The sequence below is a fragment of the Vanessa atalanta genome, chromosome 15, assembly GCF_905147765.1.
Source record: "Vanessa atalanta chromosome 15, ilVanAtal1.2, whole genome shotgun sequence".
NCBI classification, from domain to species: domain Eukaryota; kingdom Metazoa; phylum Arthropoda; class Insecta; order Lepidoptera; family Nymphalidae; genus Vanessa; species Vanessa atalanta.
In genome coordinates, this window is record NC_061885.1 from 9,220,624 (window position 1) to 9,241,456 (window position 20,833).

Genomic DNA, 20,833 nt, shown 5'->3' on the forward strand with positions numbered 1-20,833 from the left:
TCTAAACAGTCAAAAAAATTAAACATACCGAACGTAATATCGATTATTATATTTGGATTACGATTTGTTACATTTTATATAAAACCTACATAGTCAAATAAACATTACAAAGTACTGATATTTATTTAACGTTCAATCTATAAAATAACAATGAAGTTACAGAAAACGATACATATTACGAAGATAAAATACTTTAAGATGACATCAAACGTTCACTCGCAGCAGATGGTCCCGAGCGGATGTTAGTCATATCTATACGACACGCATAAAAACTAACATACAAAGTGCGAATGTGTGGAGTTGCATTAATTGTAATTAAAGACTTCCCGTCGCCCTGACCGGTTCCATCAGGACTTAAATCAATTAAATCGCTAATTTAACTAAGATATTTTTACTATTAAGGTATTTAATTATACATTATTTTTGAGTTCTGATTACCTTTTATGCCATTCATTCTGATTTTCAATTTAAAGAATATAATATTTTTATCAGAATACTCGCTAGTACATAGATTTCTTACGGCGGCCAATCTAAAGGGAGACTAACCAACTATAGCCTATTTAAGTAGGAAAAAAGATAAACAAACCTTAGATTTACGTATTTCATGCGATTTGCTAATAACTCAGCTATGTTGTGCACTACTAAGAGTTTATGATTAATATATCTTTATTTATAATACAACACTAATACACTTAACGACTTATTTCCACTGTAATTTTACTTCCAAAATTCCAAAAACCAAAATTTGTTGTAATAGAGTCTACGTAGAGCATATAGAGCGCAAGTGTACGCATCATATATGCCCTCTCTATTCGTCACTTTAACAATTCGATCAGACGGCAACACCGGAAAAAGTACAGACGCAAGACCTGCGACTTTTCCTAATTTTTAACGGACGATAGTTTACACACTTCCAACTTTGATTCCGACATAGGACATAAGCCCAAAATTTCACGATCTGCCTTATATCTAGCTACAAAACCAACAAGGTAATTATTAGTGCAGTAAACAACAATGATAACATACGACATCATATTAAACCCAGATCAGCCGTCATTCACCGTTCGTTCAATGAAAAGAATGATTTATTAGTTTACATAATATATACAACAATGTTAGTCACATGTTACGATAAATAGATAAACAAAAGAAAAATAAGAGAAAAAAATACTGCCGTTTTATATAAAGTAACTCGTAAATGTAATAGGTTGATTCGACAACACATTAAGTCTGTTCGCTTAAAGAAAAGCTGAGATTAACGGTCGAGATCCGAACATATGTAGTCACGTAGAAGCTATTAGCTGAAGGGTTAAAGACTAGAAGACATGCGAACAGCAAGCCCTTATTCAAGGTAAGTACAGTCAACTTAGGATATTTAAATATACAAAATCAAATATCTTTAAGAAATCACATTTTAAAAATCACTCAGTTTTATTTTTAATCTTAATTTTATTACTTACATAAGGGTTAATTTAATTTTAATTTCCGAATGCGATTTTAAGAATCTTTTTCTAGTATTTTCTCGACTTTAAATAAAATCATTATTATTAATATTTCTAAACGGATTCAATACAAAACAAAACATACATATATCAAAATAAAAGGGGTCAGCTCTGGTAACAAATAATGTGTCCGAATTTCTCTGCAAGTTCACGTGTTCCGCATTTCAAATAACTTGGGATCTCTGGGAGATCCACATGTCATAAGTACTTGATAAGCAAGCACATTGCTTCATCGTATACTCTCTTTAAATAAAGAAAGTAAGAATATTTTGTAAGCATAATTATACCTTATATGGCTGTGAGATATAATAAATCTTATATATTAACAGGATAAGCCGATTTTTGTCCCAGTGGTTATGGGGCGATAGCTGCACACAAAAGATTCTTTATGGTCTTATTTTAAAGAGCTTCCACCGTAGATGTCAGAAAATTAAAGAGGATTCTTGATTACAATATGTTAATTGTTACGATTTAACAAAGAATTGATTTTAGAGAGCGGATAAAATTACTGGCCGGGTACAGAGCGGCGCTATGGCTGTATTCAATAAAAAAACAAATGTAAAACGTGCGAACAAACGTCGTCAGTTTAGTTTGAAATTAAATCAAAACAAAACCTATCATAGGTTTCGGAATTTCGAAATAGAAATCTGTTCAATAAAGTTTCACGGGCGATCCACAAGTCTAGTTGAAACGTATAAGTCAGCTGAATAATATAAAAAATCCACAGCTACGTGATAAGTTATTGCATTAGTAGATGCGGGCGAAGAGGCGAGCGGTCGGTTATAATAGTCAATGTTGAATTCCCCCATCGCATTGTACAGTCATAGTTTCCAGTGGTATCTTTTGGGACATCGTTGACAGTCCAATGGCTGTTTGCAATGTACACACGCTCAATAATGATGGCATAACTTTCCCACTGAATTGCGATGTTTGTTATACATAAGAATTACAATATAATTGAAGAAAAGGTATTAAGCCTTATTTTACTTGGTATTGCTACCTGCTTATGCATTTATGCTTAAAACACAGTCGATTAGATCGAAAAAATATATATCACAAAAATTATCCTTTTCCAAGAATTATTATTTGTCTCACCTCTACTTTTAACTCGTTTATAGGTATAGTGCTATACCTTCTTTTAATTTTCGATATAGCAAATAATGTTGCGGCAGTTAGTTCATGTAAATCTTCTAATAATTATTATCTAAACCTACAATTAAGGTAAGTAAGCAATAATCTTGACACTGGAATAACCGTATATTAAACTATATCAGATTTTTTATTATTCTATGGATAATAACCGTGATTGGTTTAGTATCTTAGATTATTTATATATTCAGATAGAATTTTGCACTACAATAGAACTAAAACAAACGAGCCAATTTTATTATCTTAGTGTGCGTGACGGCTACGCTTTACATTCGCCAAACGTCACACTACTTGACATTGTGCGTGTACGTAGAGGCCAACTATTGGTCATTAATTATTTTAACAGATTCTATCTATACTCGATGGTAAATTTTTGATTGCAATGTTGATACCACTTGTTATGATGTTTATTTAAACGTTATCTAACACTGATCAATTTCAGGGATAGCCACTTTCACCGTAATTATGTCTCCAACAAAGAACATTATTAAAATGTAAGGCTAATTTGAATACGCAGAGTCTAGATTTTATAACGCAATAGTGACATTAAATTACGAGTAAATATTTATCATAAAAGTTTTTGCGCTTGCGTGAATAAACTTAAGCTCCACCCTCTTAGCAACAAGTAGCAAAAACATTCAAATATCAAAAGTTGTGTTTTGTGTGAATATTTCGTGTCGATGTTTTGTTGTATTTTTAATTTTTATCTTATTAAATTATAAAATGTGTATAAAATTAAACTGTCTTATATTGGCTGTTTATCGCTAGTGATAAAGGCCAAGATTCATTGCCTTAGCGAGTCGATAGCGAATTACATTATCTACTATAAATATTATTAAACGACACGATACCTATTAAATCGAAAATTAATATGAATATATATTTAACTTACGATTATACGGTTGAAACTTTCCGTCGAATCACGATAAAAAAAAATTGTAACACGTAAAGTTAATCACACAGCACTCAGTTCTAAATCACTGAACGTATTATGAGCGACGATTGTGACGACCGCTCCGGATGACGTCTAAACATGGAATGGTGTCTTGATGATGGCAAACGAAAGACAGGGGCTGCAAGGCGCGCGGGGGGTGGGGACAATGTAGGCGGGGCATCGCAGGTGTATCGAGAACGATGATGTATGCGCAAGTTAACATTCGAACACGCCTCACTGTCACGCGTCCAGCGAAATGTTGTCGAATTCATTCAAAGTCCGCTAATTGTTTATTCGATAGAAGTATGACATCGGTATCTATGCATAGGTGCTATTAATAACGGCTCGACAGCTGTTTTTACAATTCGAATAGTGTTGATGACTTTCGATGGCACACAAGATAAAAAATCGTCCGAATGACAGACTAATTTCGTTATGTGAGCGTCCCTCATCTTGTGGCTTCTTATCTTGATGCGGGATGTGAATACTTAACATATTGACAAAAACAGTACGAACGTCTCTCTTGAAATATGCTATTGATGGTATCTTATCGCTTTACTGCACCCACAACTTTCTTTTTATAGCTGGTTTGAAGCTTTATCAACGACAATACTTTTAGGAAACGCAATAAAATTACAACCTAACCAAAGAGGCCGTTAAAACAATTTAAAACTCCTTTGTTACTATTTAATTAAAAAAAAAAATTAAGGGCAAAAATAACAACGTGACATTTCGATGTATATTAAAATAATAGGACACATTAGAAAGTAATAAAGTTCGAATACACGACATAATGACTAACTCATTTTATTATTCGAAATGAATTTTGTAAACACAATTATTCATAGTATATATAGAGGTCGCGTTTGAAATAAATCGTGGAACCTCCTTCATTACCATACGTCGATTTGATTGTCGAGAGTACAATTATTTATAGCATTTTTCACTTTTTTTCGTTTACAGCACTGTTGAGTGAGGCGAAATTAATATGAGTTATGAGTTAATTAAGCGTTCGCGTTGTTTATGTACGTACAGTCGCAGACAAAAGTTACGTTTGTATAGAAAATACATATGGTATAATAAAATTAAAGATTCCAATTAAACGATCAATTTTGTGAACACATGTACGAATTTATTGCACAATGTTTATCGTGTATTGAATGCCACGTAACTAATTGCTAAAGTGACGGTGTTTGACGTGACGATTAATATCTCATAAGACAATATCTTTGCTTTAATACCATTGAAAAATTGTATGTTAAATCAAAGTGAAAATTATGAAATATATTTAAGATGTTGTTTCGTTATAAAGAGGCGCCAATAGATCTTTAATTTATTTCCCGTTATAAAAACTGTTAAATTTCAATCTCCCAGTGCTATCACATACAAGTTGAGAACTATATGTGTAAAAATCAATTAATAATTGTATCAACGATATGAATAGAGTCACAGAGTGAATCGGGCACAAATTCGCTGCAAATCATAAGGTCTCGAGTTTGAATTCCGAGTCGGGCATTACAGGGATATGGGGTTGCCAAAAATGATGATGATTTTCAGTGAAGAATTTCTCATAACTATCTGGAGTTAGGGAATGGTGGTAAATAAGTCGTTTGCCTTATGACTATGAGCCGAGATGGCCCAGTGGCTAGAACGCGTGCATCTTAACCGATGATTTCGGGTTCAAACCCAGGCAGGCACCACTGAAATTTCATGTGCTTAATTTGTGTTTATAATTCATCTCGTGCTCGGCGGTGAAGGAAAACATCGTGAGAAAACCTGCATGTGTCTAATTTCAACGAAATTCTGCCACATGTGTATGCCGACAACCCGCATTGGAGCAGCGTGGTGGAATATGCTCCAAACCTTCTCCTCAAAGGGAGAGGAGGCCTTTATCCCAGCAGTGGGACATTTACGGGCTGGTAATGCTAAAAAAAAAATGCTTATGACTAAATCTCTTCCTTCTAATCCGGTCGTGTCGGATTCCCATCTTTGTGAGAGTGCGAAAATCGAGAGTGCGCTTATATTTTCTCATACGTTTCTTGACTATAATAAAATTTCGTGCACAATTAGTCTGAATCGTTCACCATGGAAATCTAGTCATGAGGACTTGAACTTCGAATAAAGTTTTTATGGAATTAATTGATATAGGTAGGTAGGTATAGGTAGGTTCTGTTCTAAAAAAAAAGAAATACTCGCCAATGCAGCTTTTAGAAATATAAAAACAATTTCCACTTAATTTTTACCAGAAATCTTACATACATATTAAATAAAATCCGACAAAATAACATTGTTCAGAACTGGTCGTAGTATTACGTATATCAATATTCATTATTCAATTTACAATTCCTATATCATGTTGATTATTTACCTACATAAACCAATGAAAGTTTGAAGTCAAATTTATTTTAAAAAAAAAACAATTAAAACACACATTTAGCAGCGAATCGAATCGAAACTACATTAAATCAATGTTCACAAATTGACATTTATAATTATTTATGTAAAAGCGTAAATCCAGCTCGGTTTTCGCAACCAGAACGTATCAAAGGTTGTGTGTAAACATCGTGAAAGGTTGGGGTTTGTTATCACTTGATCGAATGATTTAAATAACAGACAATAGCGTTCGAACCTAATATATGTTGCATGTAATTTAGCAGTTAGTGTGTTCAAGACGAAGATCTCGCTTTGCTTAAATAACACTTCTTAAATCATGACCAATCAGCGACGTAAAAGTTTTTCAAATACACTGTACTTCTCTTACTTGGTCAAAATTATCTTCAACAAATTCATTATCAGAAGCATCAGGAACTGAAATAAAATCAATAAAATTGTGAGTCATGCGTTGAATTATCTACTAGAAAACATTTATTAAGCTATAATTGAATCTATTTTCGGGTACATAAATATAAGGCAGCAATAGATCTTTGATATAATTCTAGAAGTTCTTAATCGTGATGTAATAGTTGAATACTATGAAAATAATGCTTGTCTTATTCGTAGAATCTTAGATGCAATGCCGTTTCTAATTCGACAAACAATCAATAAATACATATCCACAAGTGATAACTGCGATTGATAGACGTAAGAAAGTACTTAAATGTAAAAACCCGACATAAGTACAAACACACACTTGTAACACTTTAAATGCGGGAATTCTAAACCGTAAATCATTACATACGTAATATCTTATATGGAAAACAAGTTTTCTCCTGCGGCTTCACTCGAGTTTTAGGGATTGTTCGTCAGCTTAGGTAAACAATTAAAGCTTCGGGTTCAATCTTGCTTCGTATCAAATTTCATCTAATTCGGTTCAGTGGTTTAGCCGTGAAAGAGTAACAAACAGACAGAATTACTTTCGTATTTATAATATTTATGAAAAATTATGGAATACTAATAATAATATATATAATAAACAAAACAGAAAGAGATAAGAGTCAATGAAAACGCACTAATAAAATCGATCCAAACTAATGTCGAGTCTAGAGATTTGTCTCATGGGATTGATATAGTTTGTTATTCAATTAATATAACATGTGTTTAATGTAACTATCTGTTTACAATAAAGCCAAAAAATAAATTTTACATGTCTTAATAAGGCAGAAGTATATTCCAAAATACTGCGAAAAGTGAATAAGTGTCTTTCATAGAATATTAATTTAAAATTAGTTTAGTACTACCAATTAAAAAAAAAGAAATTAATTTTAATTGTGTGAGCATGAATTTGTATGTATGTGTGTAATATATTTTAATAAGTGTGATAAGTCTCCAATAATTTAATTCATTTGTTAATAGTTTATCTATTATTTACAAAATATATAAATTTGATAATAAGTCCGTGGATTACGAAATAAAGCAAACGGGAACAGATCCAGCACACTCAACTGATAGTCTTAAGGAAGTGCTTGAACTTGACAGTACATTACAATAAATCCGAGCTGAACACAAGCCGGGCCTAGCTTTCCATTTGCCATACGGGAGTGATATCACGCGACGTCGTTTATAATTCAACAACAATAAACAGATAGTTAATTGCGATGCTGTCACGGGCACAGTATATGGTAATGAGGCGTAGGGATCTCGGCTGCACGGACAATATCTCTCCACGGTGAAAGGTAAGATGAATAAAGTACAAGGCAGTAGCGTCGTAGTCGTAGCGATTAAATAAAATAGGACCCAAAAGATTATACATACATTGATATTGTAAAGATTTATTTACACTTTAAGATTTTATAAAAATCTAATCATTCATATATCAATTTGATATATACATTTCTCTCAAAGTAACTGCCAGCTGCCATTCTTTCACCAGCAAAATACAATGTAGCTAATAACAAGAACTAGATTAGCAACTAAAAGTTTGTGCAACCGACAGACCGATAATGTTCCACTATTGGAAAAAGAAGACTTCTTTTAAGGATAATGTTTTTGGTGCTTATTCTATCATCTATCACCGTTACCCGTTAGACAAGAAATCGGCTAGTCGACGGTATACATCTGAGAGCTACATTTTATATCCAAGGGTATAAAAAATTAAATTCCTTTATGATTTCAAGGTGTGCTAATAGAAATAGAAAGCTGAGCTTATTTCATAACATATTCCTTGTAATCTTCGTAATTTACTGAATTATTTCAAGTGTCTAGAAAAAGTTCCCGAAAAATATTTTCGAATTAAATTTCAAAGAATCGTTTGTACGATTATTAAGTAAAACCAAGTTTGAAATTGACCTGCAGTTTTTAATTTTAAAAAAGAAAATTTTAGAATTTAGAAAAATCGTAGTACACGGCGCAGCAATACAGACTATATTAAAAAAAAAAAAAAAAAGGAAACCAGTGTTGCCAAAGTATTATATTGACTTATACCAACATCGTTTATGGCTCGCTAGGGCCTCATAGAATCAGAATGCTAATGCATTGCTACGCAACTAATCTATCACGCTACTTCATTGCGAGTTGGTGAATTTGACAATAATAACGATAACGATAATAATTTCAATAACATATATACAACTTCGTATTAATAATAATAAAAAGTACTAATTTAATTTAACAAATAATTTTATTAAATATTCATGTTCACGATGATTTTTAAAAGTCTACAGAGAATTTAATTGCGATAAGAGGTTACTGATCCATTATTTTGGGTATTCGCGAAAGTTTCTTGCATCTTAGACCACTCACTCAGAGTGTTTGCTTAGCCCATGGCCCGTGTCTGGGAGATAGGTGCAATACATGCGCTTTCAGGTTCGCCGTACAATCTGGGCAGCTGACACCAATATGTTTTTATCAGAACAAATCTTGTCTGTGTGAAAGTCGAGGGAACGATGGAAGGCCCCGGAATTGAGACTCATAAATTACTTTTGTTATATAAGTTCTCATTGTTCTGTTTACTTTATAATAAATATGATGAGTAATATAATTACAGATTATAATTGCATTTTGTGTCGTGCTTATAAATCTGATAAACTTGATTTAAAATTCGAATTAAGAAATACGTTTAGAACTAAAAAAAACAAATGGGACAGTTATTTTCAGATCAACGAAATTGAAACTAGCGTACGCTTACGTTTTGAATGACATTGACGTTGATCTGTATTACACAATCCCAAAATCAATTTGATAGATTAAATATATTACAATCTGTGTGTTATTAGAAGAATATTTTGATAATGCTCTGATTACAATGTATTAATTTTATTTTAGAGTGGCAAATAAGATGTATCACCTGACGGTACGGACGGACCTTTGACAATGTGAGAAGTACAAACCACCACTTACACCGTCGAAGCGCTGCTACTGTATCTATTCCTTGTACATGTTACACTCGATCACTCACCAACCAACCCTAAACACATCAAAACAGCAATGAGATACTCTTAATGTGCAGCGGTGTTTTAATTTATCAGTGTTCTGTACAAATACGAACAAGTTTGTACGAAATCGAGTTAAAATAAAATCCAAATATTAAAATATTGTATACATCGATAGTATGAAGGTAGAAAATGTTATCCATTTAAAAACACAAAATTTTCAATAAAAAAACCTATATATTTATATACATATGTATATTTAGGTATATGATTCGATGACAAAATTACGCAAACATTAGCACCTTCTGAAAAGCATTTATGTTTTCTCAGCGTGAAGTCTGGCTGACGGAAATTATTTTGTTCTGACGACCAACGGAGAAGAGAAGACGGTGCGAACTGCCTATAAATGGGTAGCGACAATCTCTTCCTCGTCTTGCATAGACAAGTAAAGCTAGAAACGAATACTAGTTCAGAACAAATATATTTACACTTGTTACACTGTCATTATTAATTTATTTACTTTTTTTACACAAAATAATGTATATAATTTGATAATAACCATTAAGTTACGCATATAACAGAGTAAACAACGATTTATGTTTAATAACAAAATGCTATCGAGTCGACTTTATCAGGTTGGAATTTATTACCTACCGTTAATGTTAAACTTATTAGAAGTAAATATGACGGTGTAAATGAAATATGCCACATGTAACATTATATCATTTTTAAAATATATATGTTGACTATTTTTTTACATTACGTAACAATATTTCCTTTTTGAAGCAATTTCTTGTAAACCGCCTATTTATGTGGCTCTTTTGCAAACTTTTTTAAATTAGTGAACGATTTAGTTATGTATATATGTTTATATTTTTATAATATATATGTATGGTTGATTGAAATATCGTATTACTGTTGTAGTGTACACAGATCTGTAATAACATAATTAGTATTATATTTATATTTCATATGAATTTATATTATCTGTGTATTTATGTATCTGTCATCTCGAGTGACACACATTGCGGAAAGCGCGGGAAAAAGAAATATATAAAATTTGGCGCGCGGTGAAGACGGTGTGTGTGCACAGCGAGCTGATATTAAAATATAATATATATTTAAATTAAATTAAACTTGTAAATCGATCTTACATGTGAACATTACAACTGTAACTATTGATTCTTAACAAAAAATATTTTATTGTATTAAATGTTGGGTTGGGTTTAATTTAATTACTCATCAACATTTATTTATATGACGTAAATAATAATTCTGATATTATTTTGGGAGTCATTAATGTTTCATATATAAAAAAGCAATAAAAAAGGAAACATTTATAATAACATAAAACCTCTTTAAGCATCGACGACTGACCATCGTCTGGTCACGTAGTCTGTTTTATTCGGAAAACTATAAAACACGTGTAGTCAAAGCCGAATAAATCCCCATAGAATTTGGCTTAGCAACGGCAACAACGCAGTAATGAGTGCACAAATAGAGTTTACGATCTAATTAAGCGAATGGTTACGTTCGATCGCTGTAAATGTCATTTCACATTGCAATACCGTAATGGCGGCCCCGGTTGAATTCTCACGGCGAAATTACGATATATAATATTTCGTACTAAGATTTCTGAGACTATGAAATAATTTTATGAATTTATTGTGTATGTTGCGTCAATTTGTTTCGACTTTAATTATTATTTATAAGATATGCTGGATAGAACATTGAATCAAATTGGGGATCGCTTGAATTTTAACTAAAGATCGCGAGTTCTATTTGGGTAAACACGATTGAATTTTACGTAGTTAATTAATATTTATAATTCATTTCGTGTTCCAAATCGATTACGTAATAACTTAAAAATTATATTTAAAAAAAAAACTGTTATCTTTGTACCTATAATAATACAAATAAGTGCTTAGTCATTTTTCGACCAATTGAATCGATCGGCATAATGGTCGTTTAAAAAAAAAAGTAGAAAAGTAAATCGCAATATTTTATCTCGATCATAAAGCAAAATAAAAAGGGAAGTGGTTTACGTTTAATCCTTTTTGTAATAAAATTAGTGTTGTGAAACGTATCCCAAGCCGCCCGTAGCAAGATACGAATCCAATAAAACGTTGTGAAGGCAGCGTCGGTAAATAAAACGGACACATTTATTTACTTTCGCATCCTGCCCGCAGCTCCACTACTCTGCTGCATATTTATAATAAAATAAATGTTGAAAACTATTACAAGTTATGTTACAAGGTCAATGATAGAATACATATCATCTTAAGGCTCAACGGTATAGGGAGCTTTCTAATTGTCATTTGTAATTGTAATTTAATAATATATCTATAATAGTGGAAGTAAGATTTTTGTTTTTCCTTAGAATCAGACAAATCAAATCATTGCCTTAATATTAGAACGATTGCAAAAGAAAAAAAATCCAATTATTCGGTGTTGGAATTTAACGAATATCTATCGATTTTCATAATCGTCCGATATATTTTTAGGGTAGTTTTTTTATGATCTTTGCAATTCTCCGAGAATTTTTACAATAATCCGATTTGTCCGATTATTCTCGTACGACATACAATATGAATAAATAAATAAATATTGGACAACATCACATACGTTACTCTGATCCCAATGTAAGTAGCTAAAGCACTTGTGTTATGGAAAATCAGAAGTAACGACGGTACCACAAACAACCAGACCCAAGACAACATAGAAAACCAATGAACTTTTTCTACATCGACTCGGCCGGTAATCGAACCCGGGACATCAGAGTGGCGTACCCATGAAAACCGCTGTAAACACTACTCGACGACGGAGGTCGTCAATATCGTTAATATCTCAAGTTAAGTAAGGACATTTCGAACCACTGATAACATTTGACAATTCAGTATTACTACATTTGAATAAAAATATTTTGATTTGATAAGACACACAGATAGCAATGTTATATTTAATATTGATAAATAATATTTCATATTTACACTGATAATAAAAAAAAAAAATAGAATTTCGTACTTAATAATTTATTTTTGCTATAATACATACCAAGGTTAGATCTTCAAATTATAAGTTTGTACGTTTATCGTTTTACAACAAACACTCCAAATAAATGATACACGTTTATTTCGAAATGAAGTATCTTGTCGAAACAAAACAATAATAAATCGAATAAAAATTCTAGTTTATATTTTGGTAATACTTTGAAGGAACACAAATATAATAATTCAAGTAATGATTCGTAATTCTCGAAGCTCCTTGCAACTTACGCATCAGGAAGTTACAAAAACCGAAGTTTAATTTATTACGTAATCCTGTAAAAAATCTGTCCCAATTTACGAAAAGACATTTTTATGTTTATCTTTCAATAAAAAAATCTATCCTCATGCTACCCATGTGAAGTGAAGGTTAGTTAGTAGTTTTACAAAAATACGATGAAATATTAAAACAAATGAAAATCATTATTCTTAGTATAGCGCAATCTTAGCGTACAACGACATGAGACGATTCATGAACGACTTACATGGTTACAGGAAGCCGTGTAAAGGGCAACATACAACTTTGCCGAGTGTAAAATAATTCGTATTATAAATCAATTGCAACATTCAAACATCGATATGTCAAATTAGAAAGTCACATAAAAATATAGAATTTATTCATGTCCTATAGAAAAACAGAGATGATTCTCGGTATGTAATTTGTTAGTACGCAACTAAATATAAATAAGTAGTTGTCGCCCGCAGCTTCGCTCTCGTTTTAAGGGTTTAGTTCTCAAGTGTCAGGCATAAAAAAGTAGGTCCTTCCTTGAATTTCGAGCTTGCTTCTTATCAAATTTGACTAAATACGGTTTAGTGGGTTGATCAAAAGATTTCAACAGACAGACAGACAAATAGAGTTACTTTCGCGTTTATAATAATAGTATAGAAGTATAGTCTGTCTAATAACTATAGTTTTTGATGATATTATTTTAATCGGATTTCAACGGGGATCGTAATTTTTTCAAGTTACAGCTTGTATATGTTCTCTTCGTTTTCTTTTAAGGAGAATATTTGAAGTTCCATCACGCTATTCCAATGCGAAAGAACACATACGAAGCTAAATTTTATCTGACACACACAAATGTCTCCACGATATTTTCATTCACCGCCATGCACGAAATGAATATAAACACAAATTAAGCATATAAAAACCGCCCTTACGCACATGGAAATTCAGTAGTGCTTGCCCGCGTTTGAACCTACGATCTATGGTTAAGATTCAAGCCTCAGCGCTTGACAGTGTTAGTGTACAGACTATATCTACGACATCGAATTCTAGGCTACCCACTAAGAACCAGAGACTCTCCGACCGGGCCTCACGATGTCCTTTAGTTGTGATGTCTGGATCGCAGATGTAGGCCACAGATACAAAGTTCGACCGCAGTTAAAACACGACTAAAATCTACGAAAAGGAAAATATACACTTTGTAATCTTAAGGAATATAGTACAATATAATTATTTCCAATATATGTAAACAAAACGATAGAATCTCTATTATTATTTTACGGGCGTTTTATATTTGAATATAAGTTTGCATTGTATTATTATTAAACAATGATGTATGAAATGACAAACAATAATACAAACTGCTCTATATTATTAATAATAAGATTTAGAATTTAGAATAATCAAAGAGTGAACATTAACAGAGCATTATTAGTTATTATTAATTGACTTACGATATCGATTTTGATGAAGAAGAATTTAGTCTCTAATATATATAATTATATCACAACTATCAGACTCCCGACATCGTATCAAAATAAGGTACATAATAAAGTTTAATTAAAATTATGTCTAAACTAAAACACGTATGTAAAATATTCGATGAAATTCTCGTAATACTCACAGAACATCGGAATATAAATAACAGTTGTATCAAATTACACGTAATCAACTTCTGTATTTAGCGATCACTAGAACACTTGTCGCTTCGAACTTTCTTTTTAACGATTTCAACTCGACGTACAACGAAGTACTTTGACCCAACTTATTTTATTACTTCGAATTAAATTTTATCTTTTATAAATTATACCTATAAAATATACGCAAATATGCAAAACGCTTTCAAGTTTGACAGTTAGTGACGGACTTCATTACATTACAATGAGTTTAAAAAGAAAATAACAAAAATAATATATCGTAACAAAAACCGAGATAATGAAATCGAAGAATGTTATTTCCACTAACAAATGTGCTTGTTTATTCAAATATTTCGTTACCATTAAAACAGATAACCAACACCACTAGATAAGGATAAAAGCATAACGTCGTTGTTAGATAGAAATAACGCTTTAGTGCGAATATATAGTGGAATGAGAGCGGGAATATCACGGAACGTAACCATTGCGCGTTGCTTTAAATGTTATTGTTAGTAATTTTTTCTATGTAGTGTACAACCTCGGAGTATAAATGAGCAAGCTATAGAACACGAATAGCATATGGGAAGTATGAGACCAATTGGAACAGGGAGATACAGAACACGTGCATCTTAACCGATTATTGCGGGTTCAAACCCAGACAAGATTGACTAAATTACCATGTGCTTAATTATAATTAATTTTGCGCTCGGCGGTCATGGGAAACATCATGAGTAAACCTGCACGTCTCTAATTTCAATAAAATACTATATTACATCTATATCCCACAACCAGCAATAAAGTAGCATTGTAGAATTTGCACGTAACCTTCTCTACAATGGAGACCCAGTAGTGGTACATTTATAGTCTCTTGGTTATAAAGTACTTACTTTATAACCTTTAGAATAAGATATTCAAGATGACATCCTAGGGTAATAAAATACAGTAATATTAAAAACAGTTTATAACAACAAAAATATCACAATAAAAATACTCTACATCAATAACATAAGAAAGACAGACTAACTCGGATTTCAGATTAAATATTATACCATAGTCCTTAAAAAAATATATTATATATAAACATTCAATAATCGATCTATTCGCTCATATCGTGCTAATGTACAAAACATCGAATATTGTGTCTCACATCCAAAACCTATTCCAAATCGATCTCGAAACTCGATTTCAAAACATCTCTTGTAAATATTTTTTTCATCCAAGAACACACAAATACAGAAGTAAATAATGGCACGCGGGTCTGAATTAAGGCAAACACTACTGATTTTCTTATAACTTTATTTTGTGTTTTCATAATTAATCGTTTCGGTGATTGAAAACCATAGTCATAAATGTCTTGGATGAAAATGATGGAATGAGCTAATTTGTTAGCTACTTTATTTTATAATTTATCTGTTTTGTAGTAATAAAAATCGGTGTAACGTAACTTCATAGCCGTAACTTATCATGTATGTCTTAGCACAACTACCAACCTTGATATGGCAAGTAATAATCGATTATCCTGTGTAAGTTTAAATAACTACTTAGAAAATATTATTGAGCTATATTCGTAAACGATAAACATTTCTATTATTATTCCTGTATAACTCAACACTTACCGAACCCTCGTGAACAAAACATCCGTACAATAAGAGCATCCAATTTCACGGCCACTAAATAAAATTTGCACCGCACTGACAGAGTAACAGAGCGTTATCGATAATTTGTAGGACGAGCTGCACCAGCAGATTCACCTCGTTAATCATCTACATGATTTAGGTTCGCATGTGTAAGTGTAATTTTGTAAATTACATTGTCATATCTCGTAAATAATTGCAAATATAAGATGTATCCTACATCTATACGAATAAATGGCAATATCCTGATTGATTATAAACGTACATCTTAAAATATGAAATTAGGAATTGTAATTCGAAAGCATTTTTTTTATAATGTCAAAGACGCGATGAGAAATTTCAATTTTAAAAAGATTCGCTGCACCTCCCCAATATTTATCTTATAACAAAATCCATTCTTGTTAGCACACCGATATTGATAATATACGTCATATACTTTGAGCTTCAAAAGTAACATATTTCGTTTTAAAATTCGCGTCCAAAGCCTCAACGACTAAGACATAACTTCTTGTTTTATGAGTTATTCAAAAATATTCATTTGACTTCCAATTATCATGATAAGGTTACAAAAATAAAATTATGAAAATTGCAACAATCAATTTTAATAGTATGCTCTAATTTACTTCAAATTTCAGTATCAAGTTTATTAAATTGTCTACAATGAATTTTCCCACACGAGGAAAGATTTAATCAAAGTCTTGTCTTACTAAAACAGAAAAGGTAAACAAAACACAATTACAGGACGCCGGTAACGGGACGGCTGCTCTTCGGTCTTGGTACGGAATCTTCGGATAAAATTCACGTCTAGCTCGCGCCTATTGCTGGTCGTTAGGACGTAGCAAGATGATCGATAATAATGGTAATTTTACTTGAACACGTGTAGCATCGTTCCTGCGATCTCGATACACCCGTCCTAATAGGACATGCGAAAGTTAACTGAGTACAACAACTCGAAATCAAGATTATTTTGTGAAATTTGTATTATATTTCTTCATTTTAAGAAAATTATTAATCTAAATACGATTATGGCGGTACTTTGGAAAAAACAAGGATAAGATAATTGTTCATTAAAAACAGGATTTTAGACCATTGAAAGCGTGCCTCTACACGAATACGAGAGCGGTACAGACAGAGTCAACAAGTCTTAACAGCGGAGACCGCACGTATTTATGTGACGTCCAGCCTTCCCGGGGTCCATAATGGCAACACAATATCACAATACGGGCATAGATTTATGCTTGGGCGCATCGCCTTCTCGCACGCGGAAATCCCATAGTTATTTACCGGTTGCGAGTTAAGCGCGGCAGATTTATCGGTGGGGCCGCGCCTAGCGACGATCTTGTTTCTTCCTTCAACTACACTATGATATATACCGACTAGACTCCTATGATCAAAGCTATCTATGATACCACTAACTTAAGGTGAGGGTTTTAAGTGCATAATTGCGGAATTGCTTAAGCAATCACCCGACCCCGTTAGAGTTTACAATTATATATCGTAAAATTCAATATATTTCCAATTTTATTATAATCAGCATTTATGCTTCAAATCGTAAATATGTTCTCGCATATAATATATTTTATGGTTATTAATAATGGATATAAGATGTTTCAGAAACATACAAGGATAAATATTGTTAATAATATAATTTGAAATAAATGCAATTGAATAATTATTTAAATATCTATTTCAAAACATTGGCTTTGGAAAATTCAGAGGTAACATTAGCGTACTTATATCAACTTTCAGAACAAATCTATTAGCTCGAACACATTGACGCTTAATAGGATATTGTACCTCCAGCAAGCGTATTATAATGGCGTGTGAAATTACATTCGGTCGTTTGTCAAGAAGCTCCGAGCTCTACTGCTGCGGTGATTAATTTCATTAGGCCGCTCTTAATCAAATGCAGCGTCGACGCTTGGCCTTTATTAGTTGTTGCATGGGACATTATCAATTTACAGGATTCGGTATTATTTTACATTTTTATACAAAGCAGATATACAGATATACATATACTCTATTCCAAACATAACAGGAAAAAAACCTAAATAAACAACATTTAACAGCAAATTTACGCGAAAGCATAAGTCGAGAGCTTATGCGTTTTGAACGTCGACCAAACTGTTCTCGGAATTTTGGAACTACAATTAAAGTAATTTAGTCCAATGGTGTTCTATTATGAATAAATATATATTAATCATACACTCTTAGTAGTGCACAATATAACCAAGCTATTAGCAAATTGCATAAAATACGTAAATCTATGGTTTGGTTATTTTATTAGTATCTTTATTCTTACTTCGATTGGAATAGGCTATACTTAAATTCATTTTAAAACATAAATAACTAAATATCTATTACCTACTAATGAGATCTACCTACTAAAGTTTGCAACAAAATAAATCACTTTTGGAATTATCTTCAACGCAATTAACCTAATTTCAAGATGTGCTCGTATTTGTTCTCGGTATGTTAATATGAAAGGACATCATGGCGCCCTAAATCAGCCCGAGGGCTAATTCGCAGAAGCCAATTCAACGGCTCATAAGACGAGCTCATAGATCATACGGACGCCGTCGGAACACGACGACGCTGAATTGTCGAGATTGGCATAATGACACCTGCCCCGGGCCACCGGCTAACTTACGACCGCATTACTACGACACGCCTGACGCATGTCCAATTATTACATACAATCTGTTTGCTCGCGTAAAATATGAATAAACCGCTCCAACGCCATTAATATACGCATATATTCACATACACGACTCCAGCCACTTTGAGGGTACAAGATAATGTTGCTTGTAAATAAATCCTAGACGCCGCTCGTAACAAATGAACCAGCTAAGGGAGAAATATTGCAAAAACGTTTTAAAATATCGTCCACATTGTTACATGTAATGTGAGAATATTATAACTTGTTTTACGTTTATATTTTACAATAACAAGAGAGCAAATGAATACAAAATGCTTAAACAGTATATTCCTAATATAGCCATTCTATAAAATATAAAACGAAATCAATAGTTTCATCACACGTGTGGCAAAGATACAACTAAATTTAACATTTCTACGTAGATGCAGTACACGCCCGAGTTATAGCTCTTGGCTGATAGAAGATAAAATTTCTGAAGTCAAACAATAAATTCTATATCTTAAACTAAAGCTATTCTTAGTATCGACGAAATATTACCGGGATACGACTTGGAGATTGGATGCCCTTATCCGCAGCGGTTTTCATTTATTCCACGAACTTTGGAAGGGTTCGCGGAAAACAATCAAGTCGGATACATCCCCGGAGCAGACCAATCAGTTGTAACAAATGACTGCCATTTATCTGAACTGGTTATTGATGGATATCAAGGCATTTGTTTACAATTTGGAACTTACAGATCACCATAAAGTTTTGGTTAGAACATTTTTAATAAACAAGTAAAGATCTAAAAACTAAAACCCCACTACGTTGCAATTACCTTTGAAATGACGAAATTTTCATCCAATTCTCAAATCAATTCAATCAAAGAAGCGAGCTAACTTATATTTGAAACGTCCTGATAAAACCCTTTCATTTGATACCAAACAAAGAACATATCAATAATATTTTTTTTAATTACAAGTGACGTCATCTGCGCTATATTGAAAAGAGAGAGATGGTACACTAAACCTTATATGCTAACCAAAAAAAAAAAAAACAATAAACAAGATTAGACATCGAATTGACGCAATATCATTGGCCAAGAGCTTGAATAATCCATAATATTCAAAATTTAATAGTTAGATATTAGTTTAAAGGAATAATGTTCTATTATAAATAAAGACATATTAGCCGAGAACTATCAGTAGCGCCCAATACAGCTGAGGTATTAGCAAATCGCGAGGCATACATAAATCTGAGGTCGGTCTTCGATTGAAAAAGACTATAGTAGTCGGGTATAAATAGAGATTATAATATTTCGAATCATTTATAGGTCACAAAAGTCTTTCAAATTCATAACCGCCCACGCACCTACATATATACATAAAGTAAATTTCTTACAATAACAAAAAGCATCAAATATATCTCTATAACAATAACAAATCAATTCACCTGCCTTATTTACATAAAACACGAAACTGGTAAACTAAGCAGGATTCCACTTAATCAAGTTAATACCGATTAATGTTTGTTACTTTGATATTAAATGTTTATTCATATTCTAACAAGATAGAGTTATCGAGTCGCCTCACTTGTAGTTGTAAAATAATAAATTGAAATTTTCTAAAGACATTTTTTATTTGTAACATTAGCAATGTACCATTCTTTTTATAATCAATTAGAACAAACCGATCATTTTTTATCGTGAAATCTATGTATCATTATTATATACGTTGACGAAATAATCTTTGGACATTTAAAACGAATAATAAGCTAAATGGTTCTTTAAAAAAAACTTAATCTCATTCTCAATCATCAGGAGTCGCTCATTTGCTTTGTGCTAATTGTATAAAATATTAAGGTTCAACATAATATGTGTTATATTATATATTGCAGCGCCACATTCAAAAATTTAAACACATTGTTGACCTACCTGTGAAACTAATGTTAAATTTTAATGAAATTTGTGACAATAAGCTGAGTCATATAAAATTCCCTGCCCGAACTCCAGTTATATTCAAGTGTGTGCGTTGTATGCGGGTGACAAAATATTGTTGCAATAGACGGTCCGGTAATCCGAAGGGACATTAATTAATGAAGTTAAACCGATTACACGCCAAGCTCATAACCAGCGTTCCATCTAGTAGATGCAAGAAAAGTGAGATCCTATAAATAATAAACCTAGGCTTACTAGCATTGAGCGCGTTACGAGGCCGAGTGGTTTGAACGCGAGAATATTAACCGAAGACTACAGGGTCGAAA

The 20,833-nt window shown here is 32.4% G+C and overlaps 1 protein-coding gene across 2 annotated transcripts in view; it reads right to left on the bottom strand.

Moving 5' to 3' along the window:
- Window positions 1-20,833, bottom strand: part of LOC125069175 (protein N-terminal asparagine amidohydrolase) — an 81,211-nt gene that overhangs the window by 32,658 nt on the left and 27,720 nt on the right. The window contains exon 1 of one of the 2 annotated variants that reach the window (XM_047678572.1): window positions 3,544-3,694. The exons of the other annotated variant lie outside the window; for it this stretch is intronic. The gene's annotated coding sequence lies outside the window, so the exon portion shown is untranslated. Of the gene's footprint in view, window positions 1-3,543; window positions 3,695-20,833 lie in introns of those variants that run through there. 2 annotated transcript variants of the gene reach the window in all.